At 37.1% G+C, this 17,346-nt stretch overlaps 1 protein-coding gene across 1 annotated transcript in view; it reads right to left on the minus strand.

Moving 5' to 3' along the window:
- The window catches only part of LOC121372324, a 175,917-nt gene extending 158,993 nt beyond the window's left edge, over positions 1–16,924 (minus strand). The window contains exons 1-2 of the mRNA XM_041498620.1: positions 16,504–16,924; positions 5,369–5,785 (exon numbers count right to left, since the gene is read on the minus strand). The gene's annotated coding sequence lies outside the window, so the exon portion shown is untranslated. The remainder of the gene's footprint in view (positions 1–5,368; positions 5,786–16,503) is intronic.
- Positions 16,925–17,346: the final 422 nt, after the last annotated feature.

A 17,346-nucleotide genomic window follows, 5' to 3' on the forward strand; every position in this document is an offset into this window, starting at 1 on the left:
TTCTGACATATAGTCTTAGAGAGGAAACCCACTACATTTTTCCATTAATAGCAAGGGATATTTTATATGCACTATCCCACAGACAGGACAGCACATACCACAGTGCACTGGCTGGAGCAAAAAATAGCCCAATGTGCCCACTGACTGGTATCAATCCCAAACAGACCATGCATCACCCGAGTGCTTTACCACCAGGCTACATCCGGCATCGAGATGAAGACTGTTTAGGGCTTTAGATCTCACTAATTTAGGCACAATAGGTGTTTTGGATGGTCTAAGCACAAGCAAGATCTTTTCTTAATGCAGTAATGTTGAAGAGTTTTGAATATGAGCCTAAAAAACATTTAGTGGTTTTGAGGTGAAATATTCTGAAGGCAGCACGTTTAAAACTTAATGTGGGCATGTTTATTTTGGGTGTACATATTTTAGCACAATACTTATCACCTTAACTTTGGTGCAGTCAAATGGCCTGATGTTGTTTTAAAACTTAGACAATGTTTGTCAATTGCTGTTTTGAGGTGGAGGGCAAGATGTAAATCAGTGGAAGAGCATCTCCCTGAGATACAAGAGGTTGTGGGGTTGATGCCCCATGGTTGATCCAGTGAACTATTTTCCATTCTAGCAGGCATTCCACAGATGATGGCATGTGCTGCCTTGTCTGTTGAAAAGTGAATGTAATAAACCAATTGCTCATCAACTGAAAGAGTAGAACATGTCAAAGCAGTACGTTTCTTCTGTCATAATATGCTAGCATCTTATGCTAGGCTCAGACTATCAACTGTTATGACGATGTTGGCCAACTCGACAGTTGCATTGTAATTTCTCACACTCCTGACTTACTACTGGTGCATTCAGATTAACAATTGATCAGCCTTAGTTGTACACAACGAGAATTAAGTTGTAAGACCATTCAGACTAGCAACTGGACAGTCGTAAAAGTCTAGAGATTGGGGAGTTGGCCAACTGTATCATGACAGTTGGTAGTCTGACCCTAGCATTACAATATTTTTTTCCTTATGTACCATTTTTCAACAAACATTCTGATAGTATTGCTAAATACATGTATGCTACCAGGACCAATAAATCTTTTTTTCTCCTACGTTCAAGGGCCAAAAGGGGGAAAATGGGTAAATCACCATGAAAGTCACATTTGATCTATAACAGCGCATGGTAAACCTATACACAAAATTTCAGCGCATTATTGTGAGGCATTGCGAAAACAAAATCAGGAAAACAAATTTTTGTATCTCCTAAGTTCCAAGGACCATAACACTGTCAAAAATGGATAAATCACCATGAAAGTTAAACTTGATCTGTAACTGTACATGATAAAGCTCACTTCTGAACTGATTCACGATGAGAACAGACGTGACACCTTGTACTCTCGAGTTGCCCCCTCACTTGGGGGGACTCTTATGCAGTTATGGAAAACTTTTGGAGTATCGCGTCTCGTACACTGAGTCACGGGCTTCCGTGACTTTGGTGTACGGTGACTCGATCGTACCGACGAAGAAGAGGAGATGGAGGAAGAGGAAAAGCACGCCAGGAACAGCACTGGGGGGACCAAAGCTGGTGGCTCAACCGCCAGCGGAGGTCCCTTCTGCGACACCACCCCCAGCCCAGCCTGAGTTGACGAGACCAGCCCTGCGGGAACCGTCGACCACCGAGAGGGACCGACTCAACACCACGTGAGACACCCCACGACGACCCTCCATCGCCGACCGTCATGTGGCCCAGGCAGAACTGGCCGGTATCGCCGGTACAGCCAGTCGCCACGCCACAGGCCCGATTAGCCGCCGTTGGCAAGAGGAAGGCAACATCACCAACCAACCAGCCAGCCAAGACTGAGAGACCAGCGCCGGTAGTCGCCCCCCCTGAAGAGTCCGAGTGGACCGTCGCAGTAAGCGGACTGAAGAAACACCTTCATCAGTACATGCAGGGGGACATGTCAGACCTGACCAAGCTCCGTGGCAGTTACCTCAACGCGGACTGGAAACCCCTGGAGGACGGCAGTGAGTACGAACTTCACAGCAAGATGTTCGGTACTCACCACACCGTAGTCGTGACGCACCGGAGGGAGCAGACCTATAGACAGGCCATACTTTCGAACAAGTTGGACAACCGGAATCTACATAAGATGATCCGAGCGGTCTGCGGCCCCGACTACGGTACGGTAGTCAGTACCCTGTTACGACACCCACATCTGCTGCCGAACCTCCGGGACACTCCAGCCTCACCGACGTAACAACCTAACGGCCTTAACGAGGCCACTCACATGGACGTATAGATCGGACTTTAAAAACTTTTAGACCTTCTTTCAAAAGTTCATGTCGAAATTACTTCTTTCTTTTTTTTCTTTTTTTTAATATTATTAAATAGTCCAATCCTCTCTTCTTTCTCTTATTTATTTTTGGACTGTCCTTCCAAAATGCTCCAAATTATATAAATATTCGACCGAGCAGTCAATTCTTTTTATTTTTGGTTTGTAACTTTTTTCACCCCCCCCCCCCCATCCCAAATCAGGCGTGTTATCTATCTAATTTCATTTTGACCGCCCAATCTAATCTAGTGACCAAATTTAATGAGTAGAATTTTCCTTATTAATTAGAGATGCGCATCAAAATTTTAAAGGCCCACTATTTAATTTTTGGATGTAAATTTCAAAATTGTCCCCTTAATTTTGTTCTGTCCCGGAGCAAGTCACTGGCTATCCAGAGACAGGCCCCGGGACGGACATGCTCGAAACTCTAGTGGTATATGAGCACGTTAAAATTATTCGCACTCGCATGATAAAGCTATACACATTTCAGCTCAATAGCTTTAGGTATTGCAAACAAAAAAGCCAGAAAACTATATGGACAGACAGACAAATAAATAGAACGATGGAAACAAAACCTAGAGTCCCCTTCAGTTGGACCGGTAGGGGACTAATTAAAAAGATTTCTTAATGGTTTTGGTAGAAAACAACATCACACATGTCCTGTCTACATGTGTCTCCACTGTTTGTGCAGTGATTCTTGTAACATTTAATCTATGTCAAATAACAGCCTTTAGATTATCTTTTGTGAAAAAAACAACAGAAATTATTATGAATATTTAGGGGGGAGGTAATAGTTTTTCTTTATTTAGATAAAAAAAAAACCCCAGTATTATATATTCTGACTATTTAATACTTACTAAACTGTAAAACATGAATAACAAAATCTTTGGTGATTAAAAAAAAAAATTCTTCAAAGCTACTAGAAAAGATATATTTGAACAATGTAATCTAATTAAAATTAGCTCCACTATTACATATGGATCTAACAGCAAAATCATGCCAGTGATTTGAAAAGAATTTGAAAAACATTTGGTATTATGTCGAGGGTATACGAAATGCTTCGGGTGATTTACGAAGTATGCCGGAAACTAATTTCAATATAAAATTTTATATAAAATTTGTTTCAAGATGGAAAAAAAACCTGTGATAGTATAGCCATAAAATCTGTTTATACTAGTATACAATCCAGAATTTATTACTGCACTTTCCCCCCTGTTTTTTCAATGTTGAAATAGACCAACAAGTTCGCCTATTGCATAAATAGTCTCGACCGATATATTTAGAACTTGTATGCTCCCGAATAACATTATAAAAGGCGAAGTGTAATTGGTCGATATTAAATTGTTATTTATAGATGAAATGTCACCTGGACATGGTAGTCCACGCAATGCTGTTAGATCTACTGGTAAGACCAGTAGAGCTAATTTTAATCAGATTGTTGAACAACGAAATGTGTTGGAATCATTTCAATTCCATCCAGAACTTGTATTACAATATTTACGTGATACTGACTTTTATTCTAAATTTTAATGCTATCTCTCTGTGATATTTGTATTTTTGGCACAGTTCTTTACATTGTTTTTTTATTTGCCTCTTGAATTTTTATATTGATGTTGATCATTACTTTCTTTTTGCATTTACCATAGTTTGACACCCAATAGCCGATGTATTTTTCCTGCTTGGGTATCGTTTAAACATCTATTCTATTCTATTCTATTCAATGTCAGTTGCATAATGTGCAAGAAAAATAAAATAAAACCTCATCAAAACAAAATTGTTACATACGTAACATATGTATCTATGGTTTAAACAGTGTTTCCATAGTAACCAGAGATATACCATCATTAATCAATAGTTAATCTATGTTAATAATAGCCCTCATGACCAGATACAGAACTATGGTTGTCACTATAACTTCTCATCATACGAAGAGAAAGCATATTTCTCCAGTATAAATACTATTGTACCATATATAGTGCTGTCCATTCCTAATTCTCTACATGACCATTTGAAATACATTCGGTATATTTAAAACCTAATTCACATCAGATTGTGTTACCACACTAAAGAAATGCAAACTATATGGCAGCATTTCATATTATTAGCAAATTAATACATTTGTTTAATATTTGTATAAATACAATGGATGGAAACAAGTATAAAAATGGATGGATGGACGGATGAAATTGAATGGGTGGATGGGTTTGGAGTGGGTGTGTGGATGGATGGATGTGTGGATGGATGGATGTGTGGGTGTGTGGATGGATGGATAGATGGATAGATGGACGGATGAAATTGAATGGGTGGATGGATGTATGTGTGGATGTATGGATGGATGGATGGAAGGATGGATGTGTGGATGGATGGATGTGTGGATGGAAGGATGGAAGGATGGATGGGTGGGTGTGTGGATGGATGGATGGATGTGTGGATGGATGGATGGATGGATGGATGGGATGGATGGATGGATGAAAGGACGGACTGACAGATGTTCGTTCATCAGACTGACCGACTGATGAACGAACATATGGATCGATGGATGGACAGATGTATGTAGACAGACAGGATAGGATGGATGGATGGACAGATCATGGATGGATGGTCAAATGGTTTGATGGATGGATGGATGGATGGACAAGATAAATGGATAAATGGGGAAAAGTATGAAAGGGTCAACCTATCAAGGAAAGTATGATATTATGTAAGTAATAGAAAAAATAATTTAATAAAATTTCTTCAATATTATTTTAAGTAATAATGAGTGACATGGCCTTTTCATGCCTTTACTTCTTAACTCAAACATAGCAACAAAAAAACCCTAAAAATTCAATAATGGTAAATACATGTACCACCATAACTAAATATGAAATATGGAGGATCTTTTACTTTTAAAATTATAGTTACAACCATAAAAATTATTATAATTCAAGTTTTAACCACAATCGTCGACTGAAACAAACTAAACTTATAAAACAAACAAATGACGCCATTACAAAACAAACCAAAACTTTCTTCTCAGTTTTGAGAAAATATAACACACAAACTAACCTTTGTAGGGTACTTTCACTTTTTCTGTAATCCAGAGAAACAAAGTTGGTCACAAAACAATTGCACGAGATGGATCAGTAATAAATATCCTTGTTCTGCCAACAGGAATGGTTTGACCGACACTAGAATCTTGTGCCCGTCTCTCCTCCGTGTTCAAGCGCTGACTGGACGTCTACGTCGACGGCAGGCGCAACAGTACGCAAACTTCTCCAAAACTTGTGTACACAGAACCGAGATGCCTTCACATTGGGCGCTGTTTGCCATTCCCCGCCACTGCAGCATAAGCATCAAAGCAAAACCTTGTTGGTTTTAGACAAATTACCGTATACTGGGCACCTTTTCTTAGTAAAGAACATATGACACAGATTTTCTTCTCAAACTAAATATTCATGTTCAGTGTCCAACTGCAACTGGTTCCTTTAAAATAAAAAAGAAGTAATTTTTGTTTAAACGGGGAGACAGACATAATGAAATCAGTCAGCATATCACATGAGGTGTTGATGGCACAGACGACAATCCCAGTGCTGCACCCAGGATGAATTTTAAAACTTGTCACAATCTCCAGCACAACTTGCAACAATTTTCTGCAAATACACCCATTATTTACACACTGTGAGCACCGGGGCAACAATGGAGGGAGTTTGTGTGTGCACTTCATAGGATGGTGATCGAATACAAAATGTTTTGTTGATTTACCCACTCAGTGAATTACGGTGGGCTTTATCAAATCTGTTAAAAGACTTGATGACAAAATTTATTTGAATAGATTAAAATAAGCACGATTCACATGAAAACAGAATGCCAACGTCAATTCCATCTGGTGTAGGATCTAGCTGTCAGTTGAGCACTCACCTCAGGTACTTTGGATTGTAGGATCAAACTGCACTGGACCCATTCTCTTAGATTGAGTTTTTTCCCATCCCAACCAGTGCCCAAAGCTGGCATGTGCTGTCCTGCCTTTTGGAAAGTGCATACAAGAGATCCCTTGCTGCTAATGGCAAAATGTAAGGGTTTTTTTCCGAAGATTATGCGTCAGAATTACCAAATGTTTGACATCCAATAGCCGATGATGAATTAATCACTGTAAACAAACTTTACTTTCAGTTGTCCAAGAGACACCTCTGCTGAACAGCCACCTATTTGAAGAGGTAACCATCGTATTCTTCCAAATCATTTAATTTTAACAAAAACTGGCCTGTATTAAGCTGTTTTAGGAAACCACTGGTTGACAACTGTTTGATGTGATTGTATAACACTGGTGTATTTACAGCTAAAAAATTAGAAATTTATATACAGTGAAACTCCTTTAAACCGGTCACGCTCAGGACCAAGTAAAAAATCCAGTTTTAAGAGGTATCCGGTTTACAGAGGTTCTCTTCTGCACAGATATTTAAAAAGTGAGTATGAAAAACATTCGGTTTTGAGAGAATTCCGATTTACAGAGGGTCTAATTTTGAGAGGTTTCACTGTATAGAATATTCATGAATTGTGCTAATTTTATCTACAAAAGCACTTTTTATGCCAATCAATTAAAACAAAAATATAATTAAAATATACAAAAAACATATGGAGACAAAAATTATATAACAAAGCGTAATTCTGGCAAACAGTGATGTAACACGTGTTACAATTATCACAGAACTTTGTGTAATAAACGTATTCAATATATTAATTCATATAGAGCACCTTGTTATTCTGATATTATCAGAATCGTGTTGCCCTCAATAAAACAAAATGTCCTGTCCTAGTCAGTACATATCATACATCTGGTACAACTCTGTGGTATGTATTGTCCTGTCTGTGGGAAAGCACATATCAATGATCCTTCGATGCTTTTTAGTATGAATAACCTGTGGTTTCTTAACAACATGTTCCAAAGAAATGTTAATATTTGCATAATTATTCTATTTCATACTAATGATAAAAGGCTAGGTAACATTCATGCAAGGCAGCTACAGACTTGTGTGTGTGTAGTGAATAATGCCAACACCTGGTCACACTCGGGTCATAATGGATGAGTTCTAGCTGTTAAGGGAGGGGACAATTAAGGCATTTGGCCTGGTATGCATATTCAACAATATATAATGCACATTATTGCTTAATATCAACAAGTATAATTGTATAGTTAATTAATAAAACGGTTAAATGTGACGTCTATTATATATAACGGGTGAAGCCATTTTGTACCATCCCAGTGAATATGCCCTCTGGCAAGTTGGTGGTTACGTAATACCTAACGTGTCATGTCAGGAATCAGTCTTTGAACTAAAGAAACAAAACATACCTGATTTTTGCGAATGCATCGCAATGTTCTGTAATAATAGCCATCCCAGTAAGCCAGCAACAATTATATATTATTTTTCAATACAAAATAAACCACCATTGTCAAAGTGTTAAAATAACTGTATAATGTTTTGTACATAAATTAATCCATGTATTGAAATAATAATCGGAGTGTTTTCTTGGTTAATTGGTTTTTTCTTTCCGTGGCCTGTACCTGTGGTTCCTGATTGGCAGGTGTATATTTAGACGGTCCCCAGACACTGTGTCTAGACACACTAAAAAGACGTGCCTCTTTTATTAAGATCACAGGATATTGTGTGGTAACCACACGGATATCCCTCCAATCGTAATGGGCATTATCAGCCGCCTTGCTTTATTACTGTAAGTAATTCTGTAAAACCCTTGATTAAGTAAACTTTCCCATCTAAAATCACAAAACTGACCAATTACTTCGTCCCAAAGAAAAGAAAATTATCACTTGGGTATTGTGAGTGGTCGTTTTTGCTCGAACGTACCGTACCAATAGGCTTAATAATATGCATTTTTTCTTTGGATTTTTTAAAAAACAAAAATACTGTAACTCCATTTCGTTCTACTGATGCAAATTAAAATATATTTAGATAAATAGTTTATTATACTATCAAGTCATTTATGTTGTTTTACAAGTCAGGCTGATGAAAGCGAAGCACCTTGTCGTAAATTAGAGCGTTTGTTTACACTGTGCATAGAGGAGATGGACGGAGCTGATGTCACTTCGCCCCAAGCTATACCAATGGTTGTCACAAAAACGAAACAAAATGGCTGCCCCGAGTTAGCAGGAATAATCATGGTTTTTTATTAACTTTAAAATTACGTATTTTTCATTTGTTAAAGTGTCAGTATGTGTTGGTGGTCTGGGTATACATCTTTCCAACACATAAGGCTCTTGTTTGAGTTGACCCTACCTTTAACAACTTTGTTATTCAATACTTTCACTGATTTTATGTTGATTATATCATTTCATACATACTAAAACATGCTCATTTCATCAATAAGCTAGTTCTTTATATAGGGCTAAAAGCTTTATTACAGAATTTATGTTTATTAAAAATAAATTTATAACAGAGTTGAAAGCTTTATAATAGAATTTTAATTTAATAAAAAGAAAAATCTGCAGTGAAGTAAATAGTTAATTGTACTTATTTATAAATTACAATGGTACGTGTCCTCGGTGGTGTACGAAGGTGCCAAAAAATGGGGGGCACACTTTTATATTTATACACTTTTGCACTATTATAAAGCAAAATATCTGAAAAGTGTGGGGCACATGCCCCCCCCCCCCCCCCCCCACACACACACACACTTCCTTCTTTTTTTAAAATACATTTCTCAAAAAATCAATTTATTCAGTGCTTAACTGTGTTACAATATGCTAATTTTAAAACCAATTATATTTCTAGCTTGTGTACATGGCTCTTGGAATAAAATTTACCTGCAGTGGGAACATGAAAACATGTAGTCATTTACTTAGTCACATATGGAAAGTTAATCATTCTAAACACAACATTATTAATAAGAACTGAAAGGGGGGATGGGTCCCATTACATTTTAGACTAGCGAGTGTTTTCACCACCTGCTGTTTTAGTCTGTGATATTCGTCACCATTTCAACAGCTCTAAAACTAAAACTCATTGTTTGTTGGGCGATTTTATGTTCCATTGTAAAATGAACATTTCTCAATTTTAATGCCAACAATCCTAACTTTTTATTGTATCTCAGAGACAAAGAAGGTAACTCCATTTCATGACTCATATTTTAAGTACAAGTAAAAATCTCCACTTTTTTTAATGGGAATTGAAGTAAAATTATAGTCAGTGTCTGTGTCACAAGTCAAATATAATATATTATTTATAAGGTATATTTTTTTTGTAATGAGCTACACTGTCACTGTGTTTTGGTATTTATTTATAGTATGACACTAGGACAGTGATACTGAGTAATTAACAATATTAGCTTGGGCAATGATTACAGGTAGTGAATGTGGAAGATGGTCGTGAAGTGTGGTGTGGTGCATGCATTGTGAGCTTGGGATGTGAGTAGGTTTGATGAATAAAAGCAGTGTACTCTGATGGGTTAGTCACTCTAACAATAATTTTTGCAAGTGTGTTTTAAGCTGTCAACTCAGTGGTTCAAGAAACTCATCCAACATGATGATAGGTGGTGGTGTGTGCATCCAATAGATGGGGGTGCCTGGTAATGAGGAACATTGGCTTGGTTTATGTGGTTCTATTTGGATAAATCTGTGAACATTTAGTTTAACTTCGTGTTCTTTATTGAACTGTAGAGACGATGAATATTACATGGACAATGGAAACTTGGAGTTTTGTTTTTAAGGATGAGTAAACGAACTATATTGTAGGGTATAACGGTACATTATTTATTATTTGGTATGTGTGTGTAAATGGTGTGTTGGAATGAATGGAATGCATTGAATGGTGGGATGAAAGATTTGAGTGGAAGGGCATGGTATGTTTATGTACATATATATTCAATATAGTTTAATTTAATTAAATTTATTGCTTCAATATTGTGTCTTGTTGTTCATCCTAGTTACTAGTACATGACAGTCATCAGTGTCAGAACTATGTTTGTTTGCATAACTTTATTTTCAGGCTTGATTATAGAGATGTTATTTATATATTGGACATAGATCTATATAGAGCAAGTGAAGGTAGCCAAGATAATGTCTTCACAGCAACAAACAAAAGGAGGTCATCATGGGGTTAATGGGACTCTGGGATCACTAGCTATGTAATTAACTCAGGCAGGTGTAACGAGACAATGGCAATCAATCGTGAAGGTAGAACTCCAATATCAGTATCCAGTCAGCTGCACTATTCAGACTTAATGGTTCACTAAAAGACTGTAGTATCAGTTTACATGATCAACGTAACTCGGTTGGGGAACACCCAATCTCAAAATTATACTGCACCTTCAGTCTGCATGAACAGCATTAATGTTGAATTAAACTGAGACTTCATCAGTGCAAATTACTCCAAGACGCTAAATGATTACTGCATATAAATAAATAGCTATCCAAGTCTCAGAGCTGTAGTTATAAGACAATGGACATCTGGCACTGCTAAATTTGCTCCTTGGAATTCATTATGGCCAGTAGGTACTGGGTTCACACTCCAGACCAATTCCCATCCAGAGTACGTTTTAACAGTTCTTGGGGTGTAAGGTCACTACACCAAGTTCTCTCTACATGAACCTGGCTGATGTGTGTGGTCAGGACATCATGCTTGAGCCTTAATAGACCTCGTTCACATTCCTATTGCGCATGTGCACGAAGAGTATCGTCCCTTGCCGAATTGGATGGTATCGAGGCTATATACAAATTGGGGGGCATGATCGACAGTAACTGTTGTCATGAGCGTCTTGAGTAGCTTCTTAGGAGCTGTGAATCTCTAGCGACTAACGTACATATTTCGTATAAGATGTTAAAATGGCTGCGAAAAGCGGTCGACTAAAGTTTACATCGGAATGGTTTAAGACCAAAAGCAGTGAAAAATTAACTTAGACGAAGTCTCTGGAGCCGCCTGTCAAGGGTACTTTAACAAAATAAAATTAAAAGATTCATACAATAAAATTAACTTTAGTGGAATGTGTTTTTTACTTTTAACAATTAGAATTATAGTTAAATACTTACGCGGATTTCCAGTGATGTTTAATTCTCCACATGTATCAGTATTTAAAATTTAATAAAAAATGCCTCCCCTTCCCCCTAAATAACCCAACAAGACCCCCAACTCACATAGACCTTTATCACAGCTCTATTTTCCCCTTATCGTTTCATTAAAAAAAGAGTTGTACAACTACTAATCAATGTTACATGTCCATCCACAAATTATTTATTTATGTATTTATTTATGTATTTATCTTATGTTATTTATTATTTTATTTTATTTTCACTATCATTTATATCAGTTACATACAACTTCACTTGAAATAATATCTGATATTTACGAAGTTTTAAAATATATATGATCCATCACACGTGAAAATCTACAACTTGGCATGACATCAGAAACCGAGTAAACGCGGCTCAAAGTTTGACCATCACATGTAAATGCTGTTTGTGTTGTTTGTTTTGAAGAATTTAGAAGATGACATCTTCTTCTTTACATGAAGATCAATTTGAAGTAAACATATATCTGTATGTACAATAGTGTTTGGTTACTATTTTGTATTTTGTACCTGAGAACATTGGTCAAGATCGTTAGCGATATCATCAGCACTTATATATATCGATATGGTATGCAAGTATCACACGTTTTTATAACGTACATGATTATACATGTACATAACATAAAGTGCAGCAACTTTTCTAGAGTGGTAGACCCATGCAACCCGATACGATCCTAATTTGATGTTTGGTCTAACTTATGAATAGTGCATATAACTTCAAGCCCGTAGCCAGCATGATTAGCGGTGGGTAGGGGTAGGGGTGGGGGTGGAGGAGATGAAATTTCATGTAAACGGAACTCATCAAACGCGAGCGCCAAAGACGCGGAGCTGTAGACGGGGGAGGGAGGGGGTTTCCCCAGATATATATATATATATATACACACATACACATATATATATATATATATAGAACCCCTTGCCAAACAATAGATGATGCCGGTTACCACAAGAATAATACACAAACTTTTGTTGCGAAATTATACATTAACAAGTTGCCTGGTCACAAAGCCACGACAAGAAACCGTTTGTTTTCAGTTGTACCAATGTATTTATAATAAATGATACATGGCATACTTCTCATATCCCACAAACAGGATAGCATACACTACGTCCGTTGATGGATCATTGGTTGGGACAGGAAATAATCAAACGGGCCCACTGAGGAGGATCGAACTTTCAGCAAATGGAACCTCAGACAGACGTTCTTGTTACGTTATCCCGGTCATTTGGGCACAAGGACTTTTATATGTAAATCCGATCTTTTTTTGATTCCCCCCTGGCTATGGGCCTGACATGGTACTTAATATGTTTGCTTCAAACATTCAAACGAAGTACCTTATGACTGCGCATAATAAACCCTGAGTTTATAATAAAGAGACCATCCTGAGTTTGTAGCTATATTATTAAGCTATCGGCTAGTCTAATCTGTTATAAATAAAACTTACATCTTTCTTAGGTTAAATAATCTTGCTTCGAATTTAAATAGCTGTATATGCAATACAGTTACATTTCTGACCAATCTCAAGTCGGTAGCAACCAAGAAGTCGGAGGCGGGGGACTGTAGTCCCACTTTTATGAATGAATGAATGTTTAACGACACCCCAGCACGAAAAATACATCGGCTATTGGGTGTCAAACTGTGGTATCCCACTTTTATAAACCCGATTTAAACTATGGCTTTTGTCCCCCCCCCCCCCCCCCACCAACTAGACTGTGTCCTTCCACTACAGATTGTGCCCCCTCCCTCAACTCCAGATATCGTTACTACGGGCCTGATTCTAATGTTTTATATACCATAGCTCAACTTTCATATGTATCATTTAATTTTATTCCAAATACCAAACAAAATTTTAAATAACTTAGTGAAAAGAAATCCCGACAAGAATCCTGAATGTATTTATCTGTATAATGCTTTATAAATATTTAAATTATGTTAAATACAATAAATATCTGTATACATACACACGCGCACACATTAAAATTATTTCAGCCCATATCCGATATTTATTACGTACAAATCTAAACCAATGGTTTGTCGGGCGTTAACAACAAAATATTTTTTATTTCATGATAAGCAATAATTCATAAATGTTGGATGTCGACAGAATTTTCAGGTTCCCTACTGATAGAATAATTAATCATAGAGATATTCACATTCTTATTGCGTGGCCTCCCATTGGCTGTGCTCCCCAACTTGTTCACAGGTCTATTTTTGCGAGATCTCGCATGAGTTCATGGTTTGCATCCTCGAGTTACCCCACAATGGACACATGCGCAGTGGAATGTGAAAGAGGTCTATTGGCCCAAAAATATAGTTATGTTCAGATGTCTAAAGACAAAAATAAAATTGATGTAATGCTAGTTTAAAATTATGGGAGATGAGATTTCAAACTGATATGAATACATTAAAATGTGTTTTAATTTACTAGTCACAGGGTAAGTTTGAATACCATGTCCTTCACTGTGATGAAACCCAATTCACAAAAATCATCTCAACACCATTTCTTTTAAATCCATCTTTTTACTCTTTTTTTTTCTTTCTTGAATTTACCTTCCAATTTGTTCTGCCCCAGTAATTATATAATTTTAAATATATGTTAAAAATCTACGGTAACTAGTTACCAAAGAACACTATTATTGAAAAAGGGCAGGAATGAGCTCAGTCAGTAGAGCACTCAACTCAGGTGCTTTGATCATATGATCCAGGTCCCTCATTTGATTCATTCTTTGTAGGGGGAGGGGGTTTCACGTCCCAACCAGTGCCCCATGACTGGCATATCAAAGGTCATGGTATGTGCTGTCTTGTCTGCAGGCAAGTATATTATATAACAGATCCCTTGCTGCTAATGGACAAATGTAAGAGATTTTCTCCAAGAATATATCAGAATTATCAGATGTTTGGCCTCCAATAGCCAGTGATTAATAAATCATGATACATGTTGTTAAACAAAACAAACTTTATATTATTATTATCCATTTATAATACTGAGTTCTTTGTAGCACAATTTTAACTAAAAACCACAGCTGAAAAGTAAAAGTATACATATATTACCTGTTGTTAATGAATAATCCAAGAACAAATCATAGATTTAAACAATAGGTACATACATATCTACATTAAGTGTTATATATGTTTTGATGAAGAAAAAACTAGTTAAATATTAAAAATATTTTTATATAATACCTCTTATATAATACGAGGACAGAATCTGATTTAGTGTTGAACATAATTTAGAAGAAAAAAAGATACATTGTAGCTGAATGTTAAAAATATTTATATGTACTACCTCTTATATATAATATAAGAATATAATCTGATTTAATGTTGAAAATAATTTAGAATACTACCTCTCACTAAGGTATATAATCCCGAGGACAGAATCACAGTGCCAGTTTTAAACAATAGCTGCACAAATATGTGAGTGTTGATTTAACTGTTGTGAGTCACACTCAGCAAGTGGTTCAGCCCACCTCTCCCCACAAAGCACCTCTGGGAGGTATCAGTCGTTAAACCAAAGCCACCGGGGTGATTACAGACCTCACAACCGAGCCGAACTGTTTGTCCTCACTGTAAATTAACTGCCACTTTTATAACAACTATATTAGGCAGTTTATAGCCACCACAATACATGCCAATGATCTGATCACTAGGAATGACCTCGGCTAACCTGTCCTGTGTTTTAGTCTCGTACATGCTACTCAAAATAGGTTAGGAACCATGGGCATGCATCCGCCAAAACCTTCCTCATAGGAGGGAAGAAAAGATACACCTCGATAGCGTGTCAGTCTCATAATCACCATTTCTTATTTAAAATCAAATAATTTATTTATTTTCTGTTGAATCTACTACAGAGACAGACAGACAGTTTATTAAAGTCTCATCTCATTATAACAAAATAAAAAACTACAAATACATACAATCAAATTAAATAATGAAATTGTAATGAGCCATTCTACACTGAGCTATGAGAGACTAATCACTAAAAGTACTCAAGTATAACTAAAACAATGGAAGCACAAATAAAAAGAATAAGATATATTACAAGCAGAGGTTGCAACAAACGTATCTAACATGTTTTGGTTCATCTGTAATACTATAATTGTGATGTAGTATTTCTAGACTAGTGCAAAATCTGGAAAACTAGATTGGTTGGTATCGAAGAAAGAACAAAAAGGAATGTTTTTATTTACTTAACACATTTTAATTAAAGTTATATTGCATCGAACATATGGTTCAGGACCACACAGACAATGAGAGAGGAAACCTGCACACATTGGCCTACTCTTTCCAATTAGCAGCAAGGGATCTTTTATATGCAGCATCCCACAGACAGGATAGTACATACCACAGCCTTTGTGCACCAGTTATGGAGCACTGGCTGGAACGGAAAATAGCCCAATGGGCCCAATGACGGGCATCGATCCCAGACCGACCACACATCAGGCAAGTGATTTACTACTGGGCTACGTCCCTCCCCATTTGATGGCAAGTTGGTCCGGCAGACTAGTGACATTTTTCCCCTCTCTGCTCCCCTGCATAACCCTAACCGGCCTCGGTGGCGTCGTGGTAGGCCATCAGACTACAGGCTGGTAGGTACTGGGTTCGGATCCCAGTCGAGGTATGGGATTTTTAATCCAGATACGGACTCCAAACCCTGAGTGAGTGCTCCGCAAGGCTCATTGGGTAGGTGTAAACCACTTGCACCGACCAGTGATCCATAACTGGTTCAACAAAGGCCATGTTTTGTGCTATCCTGCCTGTGGGAAGCGCAAATAAAAGATCCCTTGCTGCTAATCGGAAGAGTAGCCCATGTAGTGGCGACAGCGGGTTTCCTCTTAAAATCTGTGTGGTCCTTAACCATGTCTGACGCCATATAACCGTAAATAAAATGTGTTGAGTGCATCATTAAATAAAACATTTCTTTCTTTTTGCATAACCCTATCACACCTGAGCTGAGCGCTCTATCACTGAGCCACATCCTACCTATTAAGCATTTGATAATCAAGTTCTGATCCAGAGTCCCCACAGGCTAATAATGAGAAGACAATAATAGGTGAAATCCCTCCTGTAGTCGCAGATCAATACTTTGATGAATGATTTGGTTTTTATGTACGCTACTCACCTGTGTACAGTAACAGAAGTTATGACTGACACAAACGTAAATCCATCATTGATTTCCTAACCCTTCCTGTAAAAAGACCAACAAGACATCCTCATTGATGCTTCAGAACATGATCCAACATTTAAAATCATATCACACCCGTAAACATAGTCCACCATACACACAGTGATTCTTCACTGCAACACTACTCTCCTGTAAACAAAAGTATACACTGCCACACTAGGTGTATGTTTTCAAAACATCATTGGTGCTAATTACCACCTGTTGTCATGGAAACATGAATCATCATCACCGTACATGTGTAATACTTGTGTTGACCACCGAGTGTGGCATCTTTTAAACTGGTAAAGAAATAAATAAAAGATATGTAATAATGAAAATAGTTACCAGTATGAAACCTCTGCATGTACTCCTAACCTAAGATTTATTGATTAACTAGTTAAATGATACCATGTGTCCATTCTAACCAAATGGGAAGTAATAAATGTGCCTGTCAGCACTGCACCATCTGTTGCAATGTAACAGTAGAATGAGTGATATTAATAAACAGTATTCTCAGTCTACTAATATACAGTCATACAAAGTGTTATGGCAATAGTCCAAAGTACAATAGATCACTGAATTTATCATCCTCAATGGATTTGATTATTTTTCTTTCCAAGTGTTAAAAACTGTATTTGTATATTTTTAATTAATCTAGCTGAGCCATACCTTAGGTCGATGACAGTCACTTAAAGCACACCCCTATTTTAGCTTTATACACAATAAATATAACATATCCAACGATATTTTCTTTATATATATTGACATAGGCCCCTCCCAATATTTATGTTAAAAATTTCA

The sequence above is a fragment of the Gigantopelta aegis genome, chromosome 4 (genome assembly GCF_016097555.1).
Source record: "Gigantopelta aegis isolate Gae_Host chromosome 4, Gae_host_genome, whole genome shotgun sequence".
Classification (NCBI taxonomy): domain Eukaryota; kingdom Metazoa; phylum Mollusca; class Gastropoda; order Neomphalida; family Peltospiridae; genus Gigantopelta; species Gigantopelta aegis.